The sequence below is a fragment of the Balaenoptera borealis genome, assembly GCF_965194805.1.
Source record: "Balaenoptera borealis genome assembly, contig: HAP1_SCAFFOLD_701, whole genome shotgun sequence".
NCBI lineage: Eukaryota > Metazoa > Chordata > Mammalia > Artiodactyla > Balaenopteridae > Balaenoptera > Balaenoptera borealis.
Window position 1 is genome coordinate 238371 of NW_028123499.1, and position 23149 is coordinate 261519.

Consider the following 23149-nt stretch of genomic DNA (forward strand, 5'->3'; position numbering starts at 1 on the left):
CACCTCTCAATACTCACATCTTAGTGTAGCCCCCTCACCTATTAAATTAGTCAGGCCCTGTGATTCACTTTAAATGTGGCAGAGGCAACCTTGTGCCAGTTGCACAGTTTGCCTTATGAAGCCATAATAGTTTCCACTTTTCACTCCTGGAAACCCTGAGTTATTATATAAAAATTAAGAAACACTACTGGGAGAACACATGGCAAGGCCCCAGAAAGAGGCCATCTGGACACAGCAAAGCTGCACTGAGACTGGGACTCAGGAATTCAGTGTCTTACTGAGCCCCAAAACCAGCCTTCCCCAGCAACACAAGATACATACACGAAGCCATCTTGGAGCAACCATCTGACCTTAGTTACATAAGAGACTCCAAACAGAAGGGCATAAGGACACCCAGTTGGGCCCCAGTCAAACAACAGAATTATAAGGAATAATGTAATTATGGTTTTTATTAAGCCACTAAGTTCTAGAAAAGTAGGTAACACAATAATAGATCACCAAAAAACTACAGGCTGGCAACTAAGGCCTAGGTACATGACCAATCTTGGCCAGTTGTTTGCTGTCACTGGGAGAAACCTGTCCTTGTTTAACTGGGTTAATTGAAAGTGACAGCACTGAAAATTCAATTCATATTTAGGTATGGGACTTCAGTATCCCACAAAAAACACTGGCAAAGGAAATATTTTTATTATTACTTGGAGACACCTGGAATGTTGTAACATGCAGTGCAGTGAAAGCAGGTTTTTGCAGGAAGCTTTTTTTATTTTCACTTAAAGGACGGTAGAAATGCAAGAGCTTTGTGGGTATACTGGCTACTTCATTAAGTGAATTAACAAACAAACCTGAAAGCACAAAGTTTTCCCACCAAGAGAATTATAGTATTTAGATAAAAATACTGGGAGTGGGGATCTGGAAAATGTGTGGTACTAGATACCATATTAACAGATCCTGAGGGTGGTCCACTAAAAAGTAAAGAACATGAATATACATGAAAAAACTTATTTAAATATGTACAAGCAACTAGATACAGTGTGGTAGGTCTAGCAGCTTTGAATGGTTTTAATTATTTCTTAGGCTAATTGACTAAGACCTGGCCTCAATAGCTATACATAATAAATTAAGTGGCAATGCTGGAAATTCTTTAGTACAATTTAGATGAAGAAACTGTAAGCCTTTTGGGGATTTTACTTCTTGAGTGACATTTACTTGTTATATATAGCCAATATTACTACTCAAAAGATATTTCTGCTGATAAAGTTCAGAGGCTAGAGGAGCCTAAGGAAACATGACAAGGCGATGTAATGAGGTATACTCATTGGCATCCTGGAACAGAAATAAAAAAGGATATAAATAAAAACTAGTGATATACAAATAAATTAAGGACTCTAATAATAATGATGCATCAATATTGGTTCATTAGTTGTTATAAACGTACCATAGTAATGTAAGATATTAACAATAAGGGAAACTGGGTATAGGGTATTGCAAAAAGCAAGGCTAGATTTTCTTGAAGAGAACCATACAAATATTAGATGTATATCTTCCTTTTAGCTTTCTCTCAAGGGAATTTCAGTCCATGGTAGCTTTGCACTAAAACAAAAGGATCTGACCTGGCCATAGAATTATAGGACATTATTTGTGAAGTGACGTTAATACCTGTGGACTCAATAAGTCACCTGATATATTGGTGAGAGGTGGGGTTTATAGTGGACTGATTACATAGACGGTTTTGACATGAATATGTCCCAAAGAAAGCCTAGGGAAAAAAAAGACTGCATCTTGTGCTTACTTTCTTTGTAATTGAGTTTATACTCAGAATAGTGATGCTTACCAATTGGCAAAACCACTACGTTGGATCACTGAATAAATGGGCAATGTATATTTAGATAAGCACATCCAAATAGATGACTTTAAGCTACTGGAGATCTCCCACTCCATCTTAAGAATGTATCCAAAGGCATCTCCTGCTAGGAATCAAAGTTAAAATCCTGCACTACCAAAAATAAAAGAAAACAATACCTCACCACAGAAATAACAGTTACACAAGCAGTAGTGGATGAATACAAAAATATAAAAGAACATGGAAAATTTGCAGGTAAGGAAAACTAGTCCCACCTTCTAATCTCTACAAATGTTGCTCCCAAGCAGGTGAAAATTGTCAAAAATATCAATATTGATTGAAAGAATTTTTTGTAAAAAAAGTAAGAATGGTCTCAAAACAGATATAAAAGACTCCTGATTGACAACAGAAGAGGGTGAAAAATAAGCTAACAAAGTTCAAGAAATATATAGAAGAGAAGTGGAAATGATTATAGAAAATGACCCCATGTAAGAGGCAATACATAGGAAAACAGACACTGCTGAAAATAGAGTAACATAAAAACTAAAACTGAGAAACACAATATTCTATTTTTTAAAGATCAGAACTTAAAAATAATTGAGATTATAAATTGACCAGGGTCTATATGTTTATCTAAAATAGACCAGAGTCAATTTATAAGAAATTGGCATATATGATGATATATCATATATAATTATGATATATGATATCATTATTATAATAATTATAAAGCAAAATTTTTAAATCTAATATTTGGACACAGTGACTGTATTTTCAGTTGGCCAGAGCCTTGGATTATGTGGGAAGTCCCTAAAGCAGTAAGTGAGTTAACATTGAAGTAAGAAGGGACAGATCTTACTCAGGGGGAAACCACTTGAAACTGTTTGGAAGATGCACTCATGGTCCTAAATGCATGTCCTGTATCCAATATCTCAAACTCAGATTGCTCAAGATGGTAATCTCTGGATTGATAACAACTCTCTAGTAACTGTTATCATCAGACCATATTATTTGACTACAAAACAGTTGAGAAATCAATAAGTAAAACAAAAACATGAAAACTTTAAAAATTTAAGAATACATCAACTTTTAAAATTAATAAAAGTAATTTTAATAATTCATGAGACAATTAGATCATAATGAAGACCTGAACACCCACAGAAAATAATAATGTAATTCTAGATAACAAAATGTCTAGAATTAAGTCAAAACACATTCATGGATATTGATAGCCTTACATTCTGCATCAGACAGGGTAACAATAATAAGTTCAACATCAAATTTATAAATTAGAAAAAAAATAAACCTAAATCACTTGAAAGGGAAGATTTAAAGTTAAAAATAGCAATTAGTAAATAAAGAAAAGAACTTTTAAAATGGTGAAGTTAAAGCTACTCTAACCTATTTTGTACAGAATAATAGACATATAGAAAAAAATACTGAAAGCACAAACAATTCATAAATGTAAAGGGAATACAATGACATTTACATCAGCAATGAACATATCAGAGAAAAATTATAAACTACTATAAACTTACAGATTTGAAAACTTATTTGAAATCATCAATTTAGACAAATTCCTAGAAAAATATTACTTACTAAAATTAGCCCAGGGCATTAGTTAAGCTTGAATATTTGGGGGAAATTTTAAAAAATTAAATCAACAATAATAACTTTTATAAAACCAAAACACTTAAGGAAGATAGTATTATGAACATATTTTATAATATAATAATTCTGGCCAATTTTTTTCTATTCTGTAAAGTGGGTAATGCAAAGCACCTGTGAACAATTCACAGAATGTAAAAAGATAAATGGTTCTATTTTTGACTTTCTGGAATAGGCAAAACTAATCTGCAGTGAAAAAAATTGGATTAGTGGTTGCCTTTGAGGAAATAGGGTCAAGGAGCCTGGGAAAGAGATTGAAGGAACTTTCCAAGGAAATGGTAATGATTTATCATGATAGAAGTTTCAATTATATAATATATGCATTTCTCAAACCTCTCATGAAGAGTATACCCAAGATTTGTACATATCTCTGTGTATAAAGTTTACCTAAAAACAGATGAAAAAACATGTAAACAAATATTGAATTCTAGTTACTTTTGTGCATGCTGAACTCTTTAGGGTTGAAATGGATTATGTCTGCACCTTCATTTGAAATGCATCAGAAAACTGAGATAGATTGACAAATGAACAGAAGTATTAGTGGACAGATAGACAGATGATAAAATTATATGTTCATTCTAGAATCAAGGAGCTACATATATAGGTGCATTATTTCACCTTCTCTGTATGGTTACAGTTTTTCATAAGAAAATATTTTAAAACTGTAATGACATATGTTTTATTTATTCGTATGGGTTTTTCCCCCCTCTCTCCCATCAGAGAAATGTATCACCTTAACTCGCTTTCTTAGGCATTAATAACATTATCTAGTTAATCTACTGGTAGATTTATCTTCTTAATTTGTAACACTTTTCCCTTCTCCTTCCTCTCTTCCATTTTGAATGAAGTTGGAAAAATAAGGCAAGATTGATAGAATAAATATAGTAAGCAGTTAACGTAAGTGTGTAAAAATCAGACAGGAAACCGTCCATAGTAGAGGTGAAAGCGCATATTTGGTCCAGGAGTTTGTGAAAAGCAAAATGAAATGAGTCCCAGTGAAACCTAGCGTGAGGCTTAGTAGACCTGGTGTTTATTTTTTCATTAGAGATTGGAAGAACACACTCCTGGGAATAGAGTGTTTTAAAGGAAGGTCCTTGTTTTCATGTTAATTAAAAATCAGAACTAACCTCAGACTGAGTAAAGAAATAGCAATTGCTTTTTTAACATGGGCAAAGCACCAGAAAGAGCTTCATGGCATTTAATTGCTATGTGTGAACTTGAAGTTAATAGTATTTCACTCTAATAATTTATCACTCTGTACTAAAAAAGCCTCATAAGCATTTATTGCCTGCTGGGCTTGGGTATCCAAATGATTCTCTGGGTCACAAATTTTGGTTATGATTTTGTGTTTTCTTTATTAACTGTAAATAAAATAATAAAACACATTTTTCTAAACATGATGGTTCAAACTTATATAAACAAGTCCTTTCCAAAATTGTAAATAAATCAATTTTGTCTACTTAAAATTTTTATTTCTTTTCATACAGAAACCTTTATTTTGCCATTGAAATTATAGAATCCATTGCAATGCATTTTCAAATAGGGATCAAAAAATAATTTAAATATATCCTTTTCTGAGAATAATGTGGCTGCATTGCAAACTTTGAAAAAAATAAAAATAAAACTTTAATATAAAAGTATTTTGTTATATCTTTTTTCAAATAATTTGTAAGAATCATATAAGTAAACTGTGTAGAGAACAAATCCAATAAATTTCCAATCTAAAACCAGAATGTTTTACAGAACTTTGATTTAATGCATGGTAGTCTACTAAATATTTTAGATTAAGAATCATATATTTTAAAAATTATTACAAAAAGTAAAGCAATCTGAAAGATTTTAAAAAATATTACAGACTCATAAAATTTTCTTTTTTTTTTTGAAAAATAAAATTTATTATGTATTCATTATAAAAGTAATATGTGCTCATTATAGAAAAAGTTAAAACATAGAGAAAAGTAATGATGAAAATAAAAATCAAGTATAATACTACCATCCAAAAATAACCACAGTTTACAGTTTGATGTTGGTTCTTCTATTCTTATCTTCATATTTGTAGTTACTAAATTGGTATTATACTCTATACACGTTTTTTTTCCACTTGTTCTGTGTCATTAACTGGTCTTCAGAACCTTGATATTAATAATTACAGACTATTCCATTATGTAGCTATACTATTGTTTATTTAACTACTCATTTATTATTAGATATTTATAGAGGGAGGGGTTCCCTAAGGTTTGTCTCTAAAAATAAATGACAGTCATGTTTGTTTTGGGAATCCCAAACCCCCTGGCATTCAAAGCCCTTCACAATTTAACTCCACCCTGTCTTTCCATCCTCAGCTGCCTAAGTCTCCGGTGCAGGGCAGATGTTTAGCCTGTGTGCACGGATGGAGCTGTCCTGTTTGTAAAAATACTAAAATACTTCAGCAGAGGGTTAAATTGCTAGGAAGCCATCTCCGACTGCTGTCCTGAGCAGCAAAATGCTTATACCTCTAGATTAAGGGAGGAAGGCATTGGGTGAATGAATAAAATCACTTCTAGGGTCCTGTTGTCTGTTCCAGAAACAAAACAAGAGAATTTCAAAGCAACAAACTAAAGTAGAGTCTATAAAATATATTTCAGAAACAATAACTGACTTTCAGACTAGAGGTTTATAAAATTAGACATTTTTACAGATGCCATCTTTGCTGAAGTATTAATTATAAAAACCATATGGAAAACATGTATTAAAAACTGGTTTGCCCTTATGTATAGCACTTAAAACAGTATAAACTCCTAAATTTAAGACTTCAGTTTTAAAGGCCAAGGTACTAAAATGTGACTATGCTTTGATACAGCAAAATTTGCATAAGGATAACTTTATTGAGCTTTATTGAAGAACTAATGAAATTTGAAGTTTCTATGCCCCAAAATATGATTATGTTACGAATGCTAAAATAAAAAATTATTATCATTTTAAGTAATAACATAATTGCTGTATCAATTTATACAAAATCAAAGAAAATTTAAAAATAAAAAAAATTACAAAGCCCCAAGGGCTAGGGAGAAATCTTATAATAGTGAAATAGTCTACAGATTCCAACAGTGTTCCATTCCGAGAGACAGTGCATAAAAATAGAGAATAAAAAAATTATAATACCCTACAGCATGCATGTCTCTTCAACAAAATATGCCTAAATTATTGAAATTCAATTTTTATAATACAATTTTTCCGTATGCAATGTAGGTCAAATTTTACCAGTGTGGTAACATTTTTATACCCTGATCCAAATTTAAAATTAATAAAAGATCTACAACCCAGAAGAATATGGGCTCAATATATGCACAATAGCTCACAGAGAAATATACACAATTGCCTTTTAAATGAATGAAAGTATGTTCAGATTTCTTATAAAACTGAGACTGTAAATCAAAATTACAGTGAGATATATTTTCACACTTTACAGGTTGAAAAAATCTGTAATTTTAAAACCCTTCTGTTGTGAAGAAAGAGCCAATTATTGTTGAAAATACAAAATGGTACAATTTCTATGGAAAAAAATTGTAACACCTTTGACTTTCAATTTTGGGATTTTTAGAAAACAATTCCTGAAGTAAAGATAAGTGCTCATTCTTATTTGGTGAGGACAAACCCAAGACACTGAGAATGAGGACAAAAGAGGGGAAAAATAGAGAAAGAAGGAGATCTGTTGGATGCTGGGATAGACTCTCCCTGCACAGAAGAGCAAGGTATTCTAGGCTATTCAGCCAAGTAAGATGTTATCAAACAATTTGATTCATAATCTATACCTCAGATCAGTTCACAGGTGGTAGAAAAGAGAAGGGATTTATTAACCGAGTTCTTTCCTCTCTCCTAATTCTCATGGTCAAGATTCATCTTATGGACTGACAGCTTTACTGCGATTTAAAGTCTTATTGTTTGGCTCCTCTCCTTACCAGGCAGGAAGTCAGTTTCCATCTCCTTTATTGTTTCCTTTGGAAAACAAAGACTCTGGGCATTGGTTGGTCATCTGGCTGCACCTGAGAAGCAGGGTTCAGCACCAGTGGGCAAGCAGAGTCCATCAGCTGTGAAATCACCTGAGGCACAGTAGGCAGCTGAGGGTTTACTGGAGGGACCTCGGCAATCTGAAGAGGCTGATAATATGTACTGTTTGTACCACTCAGATCCGATTGTTTGTCTGCATTATAACAAGCTTCCACAGTACAACTTAGTGTCACTAGTTTTTGTCAGTACAAAATATACTCAATTTTCCTAAGAGGATAGATCACAGAGTCTCTTTCAAGGTGGTTCTAAGTCACAATCCCCTGTAAAATTTAAGGATACAGAAAAACAAAAGCACAGTCCCTGCTGACTCAGCTGGTCTCAAGGTTACGTAACAGATACGTATCATCTTTCTTCCGCCAAACCGTTCTAAATATCCCTCACCTCCTGCCAACGCTGTGACTGGTTTAGTTTGCTTACCTGTTGGAGAGACTGAGGTCTTCAATCTCCAAAGTGTCTGAACTTTTTAATTCCTGCTAGTGTCTGGATTTTTATAGTGCCCAGGGACAGTTACTACTTGACTGGGAGACACAAAAAGACATCTAAGTAAATTCTCTGGATTCCAGAGTGGTCCTTCTTACCCTCATTATGTGGTAGTAACCTTAGTTTCTCGTGGTAATGAGGATTGATTGTTTTAGCAAGTAATTTTTTTTTCCTTTGCTTATCCACTATCATGAGGAACCCAAAGTAGCAGAGTACCGCACATATTCCAGATCAATGAATCACTTGCCAGTCCTCTTATGAGGTGTTGCCTCCCCTCCATGAACAGTTTTTGTAACCCAACAGACCCAAGTTCTTAAGAATGGAGAGCACAAATGCCAGACATGGAAAACTGAGTTTGACAGTGAGATAAGCTAATCATTCTTACACTCTTTGGTCTAGAAAACCATGTGTAATAGCAGTTGGAGACACAATCTAATTTATTGTTTGTTTTAGTTCAGTGCATCTATCTCATTCTATATAAAAGACTGCACATGTTTCAACTCCTTAAGATACTCTTCATCTGAGTCTTCCTCTATCTAGCCAAATGTTTCCCTATTGGTATGCATTGAAAGTTAACTCTATAGTTAGAAGTCTATTGTTACTGCTCCTTTAATATAAAATTTTCTTTTGTTCTGAGAAAATTGTATAGCATACCATGCTGGTATTTAAGGCATTTTGTAGGACTCCAGATTTTAGTGTTGGTAAACTATATATATATGTATATATATACACACACACACACACACACACACACACACACACACACACACATAGGCAATGGCAATAGGTAGATCAAGCTCAGTGAAACGGAGCCTGTGTGCTTGAACCCACGCAGACCCCTTGCCCACTTACCCGAAACACTCTATCTTTGGCTTGTAGAGCACGCACAGGTATAGGCAAGAAGAGAGGCTGGCTTGCTGGTTTAACCCTGCTTGGTGTGTGCAGCCTCTGCAGGGCATACTCTCTAGTGGGCTTAGACTTGAGCCATAAAGATCATCACTCATTATATACACCCTGAGAGCTCTATCCATGTATCTTTTCCCCACAACTCCTTGGTTGTAGCTAGATCACTCTTGATGAGAGGAAGTCCATATGGTTTACTCCTACCATTTGCTTCTTGGAATTTTGAGAAGTGATGTTTTGGCATCTGTTTTGTTTTGTTTTGGTTGTGCCACTAGATGGCAATCTTGCATTTCTGCCATGCCATATGGTGCAGACACCTGGGGGTTTGATGATCCAAAATATCTTGTATAACAAACTGTGTGCAATATAATTACCATGGACAAGGATCTCATGCGATATCAGAAATTAGCTACAAAAATTCCAACATCACATATTATCACAACTCTATAACTAATTCTCAGCATAGACATAGTTTTTAAAAAATTTTCCTGCTTATATAATGTTTTAGCTATAAAATTGTATAATTGTTACAAAATTCTAATGTTTCCATTGAAAGAATTTGTAACATGATGGTGATATAAAGGTTCAATTTGAATTAACTTTTATGAGTTTTGAGTCAATAATATTTCTAAAGTTGAGGTTTGCTAACTGCTTTTGAGTACCTGTCATATACTCCTAATGAATATCTTCATGGTTATAAGACATAAATCAATTACATTTTAGTAAAGGGATGTTTTCATTTTGATTATAATGTATCACCACATGTAGTAGATTAAATTATTGTTCTTAATTTCAATCCACTGCAGTAATATTATGCACTGATTATGGCATCCTAGTGAATGGGATTTTATTTGCTGCCTTTGAAATTAATATTTTTCCAAAACACACACTTACATATGTGTGTGTATGTGTATATAAATATATATACACACATATAAAAAAATCTTAAGATTTTAAGACTTTATTTTTTAGAGCAGGTTTAGATTCACCAGAGTGGTACATTTGTTACAGTTGATGAACCTACATTAATACATCTCTATCACCCAAAGTCCATAGTTTACATTAGGGTTTACTCTTGGTGTTGTACATTCTATGGATTTGGACAAATGTGTAATTAATGACATGTATTCATCATTATAACATTATGAACACTGTTTTCACCGCTCTGAAAATCCTCTGTGCTCCACTTATTCATCTCTCTCTCCCCTCACACCCTGGGAACCACTAAACTTTTTACTGTCTCCAATGTTTTGCCTTTGCCAGTATGTTATATAGTTGGAATCATACAGTATGTAACCTTTTCAGAATGACTTCTTTCTTAATAATATTCATTTAAATTTCCTCTGTCTTCCAGTGGTTGGATAGTGCCTTTTTCAGTGCTGAGTAATATTCTAATGGGTGGATGTATCACAGTTTATTTATCTATTCACCTATTGAAGAGCACCTTCATTGCTTTCAAATTTTGATAATTAAGAATAAAGCTGTTATAAACATTCATATGCAGATTTTTGTAAGGATATAAGTTTTTAACTTTTGGAGTTATTGCTGGATTGTATGGTAAGAGTGTGTTTATTTTGTAAGAATTGTCTTCCAAAGTAGCTGTACAATTTTACATTCCCATGAGCAATAAATGAGAGTTCCTATTGCTCCATATTCTAACCAGCATTTGGTGTTGTCAGTGTTTGGGATTTTTGGTTATTCTAATAGATGTATAACGTTATCTCATTGTTGACTTAATTTGCATTTTCATGATGACGTGTGATGTGGAACCCCTTAGATATTTTTATAATGCAATCAAATATAACAGAAATGTGATTTCAGTGGTTTACTAAAAAGAATCTTCGTAGGAAAAAATTGTAAATGTCTTAAAACACATGAGCTTTAATGGGTTCATGGAATGGCTCTCAGACCTAAACTCACCCACAAATAATACACGATATTCACAAAACAAACTCAAAATCACTGGGCAGCCCTGGCAGCTTATAAGAAAGGGTGGACCCCTTTCTTTTAAGAAAAGACCTATATAAATTTATATGCCAGCTTAATTAAAATCAAATTACCTAATTTGTTTTTTAAGCCAAAAACTGGTACTTATTAGATGATTTCAGTCATAAAAAGTTATAAAAAGTACTGGAGTATGTTTACTATATTTCTCTAAGCGTAAAAATACTGTTCTTTTAAATTTTAACATTGTGAACATAAATATCAATTACAGCATAAGCTTTAGCACATAAAGAATTACTTTTAGCTTGCCATCTAATTTATCTATATGAAATAAAAAATTATCTGATGATACCAGAAAAATAAAAATACCTATACTTAACTCATCATGATATTGATAAAAAGTAATGATGTTAAACAGAAATAAATGAATTTAATATTACACACCACACAAAATTTTACATTCATTAGTGTTAATAATTTTATAACTTAGAGTTGTACCATAAATACTAGAACCGAAATCTTTGACTGTCAAGTTTTAAATTATATTTGTTATTCACATGGTTTCAAGTCAAAATATTACAAATACTTGAGTGATTTGCATTTGAGCAGTATAGGAATGCACATAAGTCTTTCTAAGGAAATAAATTAAAAATTAATTTATAGCAATTCAAAGTAGAGACCACATAAAATCAAAATGAGCCCAGAAACACTGCTGATCCAAAATGATAGATTATAATACATCCACCTGACAGTGCAGAAACCAAGCCATCATGAGTAAATATAAGAAGAGCCTTGAACAGCTTAATAAATTCCTGTAAATCACTGCCTCAACTCCATTTACTGTGTCAGCAGCAACAAAGATACACACATTGGTAAATATGATGGAACTTAAATTCTGATGATGAGGAAAAGATTGAATCAGATTAGCAACCATAGTACATAGACTTCTTTGTGAAAAATTTTGGAGCCATACTTATGTATAGAAATAATTATTTCTTCTCTTTATAATATGTGTGTAAATTTTGACATTCAGATGTTTATTATTTTGAAAATATTTTCATCAGAATGTCTAACTATGTGTGTGCGTGTGTGTGTGTGTGTGTGTGTGTGTGTCCAATCTGTCAAGAACTTAAATGTTCATTCACATATGAGTCTGAAAACCAAATTTCTAATTAGTTTAAATGCCCAGGGATTGTGAACCTAAAATAGTGTTGAGCAGTGAGGAAGACTACAATAAAACGTGTGAATTTGTGGAATAAAAGTTTGAATTAGTGACAATAAGTTAATAAATATATAAAAGAAATTATTTTTCAGACACTTTCAACTCTAATTTTTTTTTTTTTAAATTTTATAGCTACTTTTATTTTTATTTATTTATTTATTTTTGGCTGTGCTGGGTCTTCGGTTCGTGCGAGGGCTTTCTCTAGTTGCGGCAAGTGGGGGCCACTCTTCATCGCGGTGCGGGGACCGCTCTTCATCGCGGTGCGCGGGCCTTTCACTATCGCGGCCCCTCCCGTTGCAGGGCACAGGCTCCAGACGCGCAGGCTCAGTAGTTGTGGCTCACGGGCCCAGCTGCTCCGTGGCATGTGGGATCTTCCCAGACCAGGGCTCGAACCCGTGTCCCCTGCATTAGCAGGCAGATTCTCAACCGCTGCACCACCAGGGAAGCCCTCAACTCTAATTTTTAAAGCTTGTGTAATTCAGAAATTTTGAAAACTATATTAATACACAATTACTTAGTTTTGCTTCCTTTTTTTCCCCTCTTTTTAAGCCCATTGATTTAAACGGCCTTCTCAGAGATTCTAGACATAGAAGTAAGGTGGCACCCAGGTCTCCTCCTCATCCTTATTTTAACCAGAATGTCTTCCTAAAATACTCCATTTGAGGAAATCCCTAAACTATTTAATTTTAAAAGCTGTTTTTCCATTTCAGCGCTAAAAAGAAATGAGCTATCAAGCCATGAGGATACATGAAGTAATCTTACATGCACATTACTAAGTGAAAGAAGCCACTCTAAAAAGGCTACCTACGGTATGATCCAACTCTGTGACACACTGGACAGGCAAAACTATGGAGACAGTAAAAAGATCAGTGATTGCCAGGGCCTGGGGAGAAGGGAAGGATGAATAGGTGGAGGACAGAGGATTTTAGAGTAGTGAAAATAGTCTGTACCATAGTATAATGATGGACACATATCATTATACCTTTGTCCTAACCCATAGAATGTACAGCAGCAAGAGTGAAAGGTAATGTAAACTATGGACTTTGAGTGATAATGATGTGCCAAGGTAGAGTCATCAGTTGTAACAAATGTATAAATCTGGTGGGGAATGTTGATAATGTGAGAAGCTATACATGAGTGAGGGTAGGGGTGGTTAGGAATCCTGTGCTTTCCCCTCAGTTTTGTTGTGAACATAATACTGGTAAAAAAGAAACTCTATTAAAATAATAATACTGTACAGAAATTTTCCTTTATTTAAAAAAGAGTTTCTATTAGATTTTGAATTTGCTTTTAATGTATTCATTTCTCAGTTTAGTGTTTCTCTATTCTGGATAGCTCTCTGTTCTTTTTTGCAGTAAATGTCACTTAATATTGAAGATGAGGTATAATTTTTGTCATCTTTATATTTCATACTTCAGTAGATTTTTTAAAAAATAAGTATTTACTTCCTGCAATTCTCTGGCATAATGTATTCTTTCACTTGTAATGTTCACTTTAGTAACAGATTGTTTGTATGTTTATTTTTCCTTTTTTATCCTACATTAAGGTAAATGTTTCAAACTTTTTATTTAGTCTTCAGACATAATTCACACATTTCTCTTAGCTCTTCTCACTGTACACCACAGACATAATTTACATGATATCTTTAGCTTTCCTCATTGTATACCTGGATGAATTTCAGGTTTTTTTAAAAAAAATCAGGTTTAGATATTGAGTGAAGATAGATATGCCCATCTCAGACCAATATCTCATGTTCATCATAAATGTTAGTATTCTTCAGACCTCAATCATCAGTCACCTTATCTTTTCAACTTTTTTTTTTTTTTTTGGTCCTCCCAGGCTGATTTCATCCACATAATTTTTGTTTCAACAGTACCCATAAGCTGATAAAATGTACACATATATTTCTATTTAATTCCTTTTAGTTTTTCCTGAGTTCTAAACCACATATAATTGCCTAAATATATCTCAATTTGGATGTCTCTTGAGCAAGCCAACAATTTCAGCATGCCAAAATATTAGCTCATTTTCCATCTACATAAGAACTTCTTTTCATTTAATCAATATTTATCAGTCTGCTCCTTTACCCTCCTTCTAAATACAAACTGGTTTATCAGTTATCACTTCTTAATGAAAATTTGACAAATTCCTGACTTTGCCTTGGATCTTTTGACTATTCAAATCATTTCCAAAATTCTGGAAACTGGGGTTTCTAAGTCACAATAATTTTTCTGTTGTTAACATTCTTTTCTAAAGCAAATAATATTCTCTTTGATATAGTTTGATTTTCCTCGATTCACTCTAGAAGTCTCTGTCTCCCATCAATTTACTTTCTCTCTAAACCTTCCTTAACTATATCTTCACCAAGAGCTCCTACTACATGAAATAAATTCATGTTCTTCTAGAGCCATTTCCTCTTATGCCTCAACATCTGTAAATGGCACAGTTTCTGACATTTCTTTACATTTACCCCAAATTAAACTCTTCATCCTCTTGGAAGTATTTTCTAAATCTTATCTTTCTTTCCTATATCTGGAGAGAGAGAGATATATATTATACACACATATAGATATGCATATATATCTGGCTATATATATACATAAATATGCATAAATTATATGCGTATATATAAATTATAATGTAGCTGATATTTACTTGTTTTCTCTGCCACTACCTGGAAGATAGATAATGTGTTTTTAAATCCTGGATTCCTAGCATTTAGCACAAGTGTGGCTGGAGACACATCATACTTTTTATAAGGGAGTTTAATAATTGAATGCTTAAATTTCTAATATATGTATGATATATAGATGATATTAACAAATAATTAGTAACTTATCTGATATTTTTTAACCTTAAAGTGAGATAAAAATGTAAAGTGCATAACTTTGTATAATTTATATTAAATCTCTTAGATGACCTCACATCTCTGCCTACAAAAACTCATCCACCAAAACCAAAAAATTATGTATAGTGTGTAGATAGTGGGTTTTGTTTCAAATTAAATATTAAAATTAATCATAATTTTATGTTGTAATAGAACAAAGCTAGACAAATGTTTTTATATTTAACTTGTCTTAAGACTCAACTATTGAGTCAATAGGATTTTTTATTTTTCTCATTTCTGGTTGCATAATGAAAAGAACATTTATGTTACTGAGTCCAAGCTCATACTACTCATGGCATGACAGGCCAATAAACTGAGAGACGAGGTGTTGAGGTAAGGAATAGCGACTTTATTTGGAAAGCCAGCAGACCAAGAAGATGGTGGACTAGTGTCCCAAAGAACTGTCTCACCAGAGTTAGAATTCAGGCTGCTTTTACACTAAAAGGGGAGGGAGTGTGGCTGGTCCTTGCAGACTTCTTGGTGCCGGCCAGGTCCTGGAGTGGATCTGATAATCCTTTGTTCTTGCAGCTGCCCATGTAGAGCTGGTCATCATGTTTCTGTAAACCTCCAACAAGACAAATGTTATTTTCTGTTCTGCCACTTTTTATCTCTATAGGAATGAAACGTTTTATGGCTTTAAAGGTCAAGCCTGGGAGGCAGAGCCTTGAGAAAGGGCTATTATGTATCCTTCAGGCTATAGGCAATATTCTTTGACTGATTGAAGAGACCAAGGTGCTGAGCCTGCATGACTAATCACAGGCAACAGAGCACAAAGGTTAGAGCTAAAGTAATAGATCCAATATGGAGTCAGGTTTGTTCTTCTCTGTTGTATTGAGACTGGAAGTTGCAACTTCTACTAATGATATAAAAGACTTCCATATAATGGACTAGTGAGCAGCTGGTTGTGATTTGACTGAATACATTTGATGTGTTTAGCAATTAAATAAACAACCAGATACCTGAACTAAGGTTGCATCAGCTGTAATTGCAGTCATCAAAGTTATGATGATGGCTGAGATCCTATATTACTTTTCTGGTTCTTAGACTGGGGAAGATAGTAGATTATCTATGATACAGGGAAGCTTGGAAGAATAAAAATATTATGCACAAAGAACAAGGTGTGAGAATTTGGGGTGGGCACACCGAATGATAGAAATCAATTGAAAATATTTTTATTCAATTATTTGTTGATTCATTCTCATTTCAGTTATTCAATAACTGTAAATTAGAAAACTATAACAGATGTTCAAGTTTAAGAAAATATCAGTGTCTTAGTGTTTATTGACCATGCATATATTCAATACATTAAAAAAACCCACTTGGAATACACTGAAAAGAAAAAACAACTTAAATATAGTCTCCTTGAGTTTAAAACATTCTTAACATATGATATTTGCATTTAGTAGTTAAAAAAAATTATAAAAATTTTATCAGGTAGTCAGATTTCTACCTCTTAAAAAGGTAGGAAACTTATTGCTGCTTTTTCTCTTCCACAGTCCAATATTTGAAGATGTCATAGGCGCCAAAAAGCAACTAATATGAGAGCTTAGTTTAACCAAAAAGAAAAAAGAAAAAGAAAGAAAGGAGGGACGGAGGAAGGAAAGAAGAAAGAAAGAGAGAGACAGGGAGGGAAAGAAGGGGGTGGGAGAGAGACAGAGGTGGGGGTGAAGGAAGGAAACAAGGAAGGAAGGAAAGAAAGTCAGATCCCATTATGAGACTCCATGATCTGTTGCTCAAAGTGTAAGAGGAAAAGCTCCCAATGATAAGAAATTAAGAGAAATATTTTAGTTACATATTTTATTTTCTCTACATTGTGCTTCTACCCCATCACTACTGCAAAGCAGAAATGCAGCAGCAACAGTATGTGATGGAGTGGAATCGTCACACCAAGCCAACTCACAAAGCATGGCAGGCGTGGGAGCTGATAAGAGACACAGGCCCACTGCTCAGCCCAAATGCATTTTCTCCTTACCTCTAGGGTACTGCAGCTCAAGAGAACTTTTGGAAAGAGCAATTCCTCTCACAGAGCACAGGGAGAGTTTATTCTTTGGTTTGTGGGTGGGAGGAAAAACAGCAAGTGGTTGAGCCAGACTATAAAATAAGAGCAGCTAAACCAAGCTAAAACCCACAAAAGTATTCTCTGCTCTGTCAGCAGCTATACTAACCAGGACCTGAGCTCTAGGCCCTCATACATAACCCACTGAGAGAGCATATAGCCCCGGAGTAATACGAGTCTAATGGTTAAAAATACCAAGGAACTCAACTGGCCTAAAAGAAACATCACAAATGAAACAACCTATAGCAAATGAAGCAGAATCATGTACCCAGGACAAGTTAGTATTGCGAACAAATTTTCATATATTCCCAGAGTTTAGAAAAATTAGAAAGTAGGATTAGAACATCCAAAAGATGAAGGAGAAAGTACTGGATAAGAAACGAAAAAAGTGAAGTCAAAGAATTACCAAAGAAGGTAATGGGTGGGTTCAATATCAGAATAGACACACAGAATAAAGGAATGAAGTGGAATAATAGTCCGAAGACCTATCCTAGAAAGTATAAGGGAGAGAAAAAGAGAGGCAATATGCATCAGAACGCTTAGGTGACTGGAGTTTAGATTTAACATTAATATATGGTAAAATATTAATGACAGAGAAGAAATAATTGAAGAAATGACTAAAAATTGCCTATACTTAGTAAAGATATTAGCCCTCAAAATGAAAGAGCTAATGTATTTCTAGTAGGTAATAATAAAACATCACTGAACCACACTACAGTGAAAATTAATAATAAAAAAATTGGAGAAAAATCACTAAGCCTCTAAAGAAAAAATAGATCATATAAAGTAAATAGAATCAGATTAAAATAAGATTAATCAACTGCAAAAATGGATATAAGATGACAGTAGACTAGTAATTTCAAAGTAATACTGGAAAACATCTTCAATTTTATATCATGCAAAATAATTATTTAAATCTGAAAATAATATAAAGATATTCTAAGTCACACAAGATCCTCTTGAAAATAGAAAAGCTTGGAGAAAATCAGTCATAAAAGAAATGCATTTACAAGAATGCAGTTGTGAGAAAAGTAAATAATTGATTCATTTTCCAGTCACAAAAGTAAAATAAAATAACAAGAATATTTATAAACACACGCACACGTTGATAATATTAAGACATTTAAAGAGTAACTTTTCAAAACCCAGCCTCTCCTCTTGATTTTTTAAAGTACCATTTTATAGAATATAGATGACTAAAAATGCTTGCCTATGCAGACTTACCTACCTGGGTGGGAGGGGGAGAGGGGGTAGCTGGAAAACATGTCTGACCATTGAGTTGAAAGGTGAGGTTTATCCAGAAAGATCCTTACTTTGCTAATAGAGTAACCCCTGCCTGATTCAAATGTTCTGTTTTCACCTGAAATGTAGGCAAATTGGGAAAATTTCGCCAGTCGTATTAAGACTAGGGAGCAACAAAGAGTTGGACTTGTGAGATGTACTCACAAGTACGACATAATTAAAATATGGCAAGTGTCTGGGTTCTGCTATTATCACTGAACTATTCTGTTTTCTTCCCTTCAGTTTTACTATTACATGATGAACATAAATTCCTCTCTGTTTATGCCACTGTAGCAGAGATTTTTAAAAATTTTCAGCTAAATGCATTTTACATTTTAAAAATATCAATGTATCTAAGCCAGAAAATAAGACAATAAATACTATTTTTTAAAAAAGATAATAAAGAGAACCATGAAATAAAATGGCAGATACACCCTCATTATAATACTTAACACAATAATAAATGTGCTTAACCCACATACCCAACAATATAGGTGAAGGTTCTATAATTAACAAACAAATATAAACAAAACCAAAAAATAACTTTTAAAACTTACAAACATGATCTGCAATTTATTTTCTATGAAACACTTTAATGGTTACATGTGGAAATATAGAATGGCAAAATATTTAGAGAACTGGAAAAAGATGCAGTAGATAAAGATGACTGCAAAGAAGAGCAACTTTAATCAAATTTAAAGCTAAATATCTTAATTGACAAAGAGGAACATTTATAGATATATTCAAACTTTCATCCAACTTTTATTTTTTCACTTCATGTAGTCCTGACTTGTTTGAAAACTTGAAGACACAGAGGCCATAATGTAAGCTACCATCCCCATTAAATTTGCATCTGATGGTATTCCTAGCTATGACTGGGTGTAATCATAATACATGGAATATTTACTTGAGCACTGGTCCCATTCCATCCAAAGGGCTTTTCTCCTGCAGTTGTCTCTTCACTCTTCATTTCTTCCCTTTCTATAAAATAATTATCCTAGAAACTCCATGAAATATTGCAGTGCATATGGTAAATGACTGAGGTAGCACTCAGAATCAATCTTTACCTCCTTCTAGTGTAAATTCCAAAACTAGAGAGGCTGAGATACTAAACATTTTATTTCCCAGAGCCCTTGTAATGAGTGTTTTGGATATCAGGTAGGTTCTACCACCTTGCTGCATCATGAGAGATTCGGAAGCAGCACTGGGATAAGAGTGTGTCTTCTAGCTCTTTTACTGTCAGGCAAGCAAAGTCATAGAAAAATTGGAGGTATTTGACAGCAAAGTGTCCACCATGTCATTAGCTTAGTCTGGAGACTAGCTTCATTGCTGTTACGTGGTGATTGCAAGAGTGGTGGTTGCTTCGTAATCGTTAAATACCAGCTACCTTGAAGTCAGTAGTTCCAATGAAGGACTTAGGATTCCCTGCATTTAGGGAGGGGACTGTCTGGGAAGAAAATTCACCCCAAATATTTCAAATGAACAACTGTAAATGGATTAATAACAGAGGTGTGGGCAGGGGTAAGGGAGCACAGAAGGGATATTGATGCGCCCAGCATTAGTTATGTCACTTGAGCTGAGGAGGCAAGGTGAATACAAAGTGTTACTGTAGCCCTGGGAGAGCTCCACCCCGGGGAAGCTCTGCTCGGCAAGAGCTGATGTCTTCTACTAGATTGATGTTGTTGTTTCAATATCTAATTACATGTCTCTTTAGTCTTAAAATCATTGTGTAGTGTTTCTATTTCCTGCCACAAAATCCTAAACCCCTAATTATAAAATTGCTGTCTTGATTCCACATCCTTACTGCATCATTTCTATGCAACTCTTTACTGCAGCTGAAAAGTTTACACACTCCCTGTCTCCATTTCTTCTCTAATTTTCTATTTGGCCCAATCCACAACGAGTCATCCCTACTCTTTCGCCCTCACCTTTCTTCAGATCAGGTTCTTGTCAAAGTCACTAGTGGCTTTCATTTGCCAGAAACAATGATGAAATTTTAGTTCTCATCTCTCTGAACCCTTGAGTAGAAACTTTCTGTAACACTCTGTTGTTTCCTCCACTCTTCATGAATTCACATAATCCATCACTGAATAACTTTCATCATCGCAATCTCTACATATCTGAGACCTTCCCGGTTGCAGTTCTCAGACCTCTTCTCTTCCTTGTCTTTGCTTGCTCTTCAGCTAATCTCATTTAGTCCCATGGTTTTAAACACAATCTCTATTCTGATGATTCACGAATTTATATCTCCAAACCTTCTTCCCCTTACATTTAAGACTTATATAGAAATGTCTCCTCAACATCTATATTTGTATATCTAATGATTATTTCAAATGTATTGGGCTTGAAGCAACTTGATCTTTCCACAACTAACCAACTTTCTAAATGGTATTTCCACATTTTCTCATGTTCAGGCAAAAATATTTGGAGTCATCCTTGATCTCTTTCTCTCTCATACTTAATAGAAAATATGCCAGGAAAGGCTGCTGGATCTATGTTTAAATTCATTCGGAGGCTCTCCACCTGTCACTATAATCACAGCTAGCAATTTGACCCAAGTAATCATAATAACTTTGCCTGGATTACCAAGACAATTTCCTATACTGTCTCCCCATGTTTTACCAATTTTACCCTTTATTCTTCATACAGAATTCAAAATGGGCCTTAAAAGCTGTAGGTTAGGTTGCGTTATTCCTCTGCAAACAAACACTCTAAACGGTTCATATCTCACTCAGAGGAGCAGCCAAGTCATTCATTCCACAGACTAAAAGCCCTACATGAACAGCCAGCTATTTCTTTTCATATTTCCCTACCTTATCCTGCCCCAGCCAGGAGGGGCTTCTTTATTTTCCTTGAATACCGAACTTGCATTTATCTCATGCACTTAGTACTTGCTATTCTCTCTGCTGGGCTATTCTCCTAGAATATGTCTGGTTCACTTCTTCACATTTTTTCTCAATATCCTATGTCAAATACCATTTTGCTTTTGATCTCCATTTCTTAAATTGCCTGTATGGTCACTTGGTATATTGTTGTTCTTGTGTGTTTGTGTGTGTGCATGTATGTATATATATATTTCTTTGATGCCTCTCCTCCAGCAGTAAAATGCAAACTCCATGAAAACAAACACTGTAATTCAGGGCTCCTGGTAGGCAGAATTCTAAGATGGCTCCCACTGATACCCACCTCTTTGTTTCCATGTCCTGTATAATCCCTTCTCATTAGTGCAAACTGGGCCTAGTGACTTGCTTGTAATGAATAGAGTGTAACAAGAGTTATGGGATGTTACTTCTGAGATTAGGTTGCAAAAGACAGTTGATTTCCACATTGCTCTCTCTCTCTGTCTTTCTGTTTCTTTCTCTCTCTGGTTCTTCTTGGGTACTTGCTCTAGTAGAGCAAACTGGAGGGACCCATATGGCAAGGAACTGAGGATGGCCTCTAGCCAATCACTAATAAGAAACTGAGAGTTTTGTTCAACAACCATTGAGGGACTGAATCCTGAATCACATGAATGTGCTTAAAATTGGATCCTTTCCTAGTGAAGTCATCAAAAGAGACCAAAGACCTGGCTGACATTTAAAAAAATTTTTTATTGGAGTATAGTTGATTTACAATGTTGTGTTAGTTTCAGGTGTACAGCAAAGTGAATCAGTTATACATATACATATATCCACTCTTTTTTAGATTCTTTTCTCATATAGGCCATTATAGAGTATCGAGTAGAGTTCCCTGTGCTATATAGCAGGTTCTTATTAGTTATCTCTTTTATATATAGTAGTGTGTATATGTCAGTCCCAATCTCGCAATCAAAGCTATTATGAGGTATCACCTCACAGTGGTCAGAATGGCCATCATCAAAAAATCTACAGACAATAAATGCTGGAGAGGGTGTGGAGAAAAGGGAACCCTCGTACACTGCTGGTGGGAATGTAAGTTGGTACAGCCACTATGGAGAACAGTATGGATTTTCCTTAAAAAAACAGAAAAAGAACTACCATGTGACCCAGCAATCCCACTCCTGGGCATATACCCAGAGAAAACCATAATTCAAAAAGATACATGCACCCCAATATTCATTGCAGCACTATTTACAATCGCCAGGACATTGAAGCAACATAAATGTCCATCAACAGAGGAATGGGTAAGGAAGATGTGGTACATATATACAATGGAATATTACTCAGCCATAAAAAAGAACAAAATAATGACATTTGCAGAAACATGGATGGACCTAGAGATTGTCATATTGAGTGAAGTAAGTCAGACACAGAAAGACAATATCATATGATATCGCTTATATGTGGAATCTAAAAAAATGGTACAAGTGAACTTATTTACACAACAGAAGTAGAGTCACAGTTGTACAGATGTAGAAAAGAAACTTATGGTTACCTGGTTGACATTCTGATTTTAGCCTGTGTGAGATTCTGAAGTAGAGGACCTGGTTAAGCCATGCTAAGACCCTTGACTCTCAGAAAATGTGAGAAAAATGTTGTTTTGCTCCAATAAATTTTGTAGTATTTGTACACAGAGCATAAATAATGAAGTGCTATATCCCCTCCGTAGAGGAAATACTCAGCAAATACTAGGAAAATCATATTAAATTGTCATTTTTAAGGTAAAAAATGTTCAAATGTCAATATTTTCATAAACTTTAACATACATTTGTTGAATGGAGTAATGAAGAACTTGCAGAAATGCAAACAGGAACATAAAAGTATAAAGTTCCTTAAAGAACTTAAATAATTTAAAGTAGTACTTAACTCATTTAAAGTAATTAAGAGGTAACCAGTATAACTTAGTGGAAAAAAAACAGTGGTT

The 23149-nt window shown here is 34.3% G+C and overlaps 1 long non-coding RNA gene across 10 annotated transcripts in view; it reads left to right on the top strand.

Moving 5' to 3' along the window:
* Positions 1-23149, top strand: part of LOC309621566 — a 204555-nt gene that overhangs the window by 57609 nt on the left and 123797 nt on the right. For 2 of the 10 annotated variants that reach the window (XR_014240094.1, XR_014240101.1), the window contains one exon: positions 7089-7239. The exons of the other annotated variants lie outside the window; for them this stretch is intronic. This is a non-coding gene — a long non-coding RNA (uncharacterized lncRNA). The remainder of the gene's footprint in view (positions 1-7088; positions 7240-23149) is intronic. 10 annotated transcript variants of the gene reach the window in all.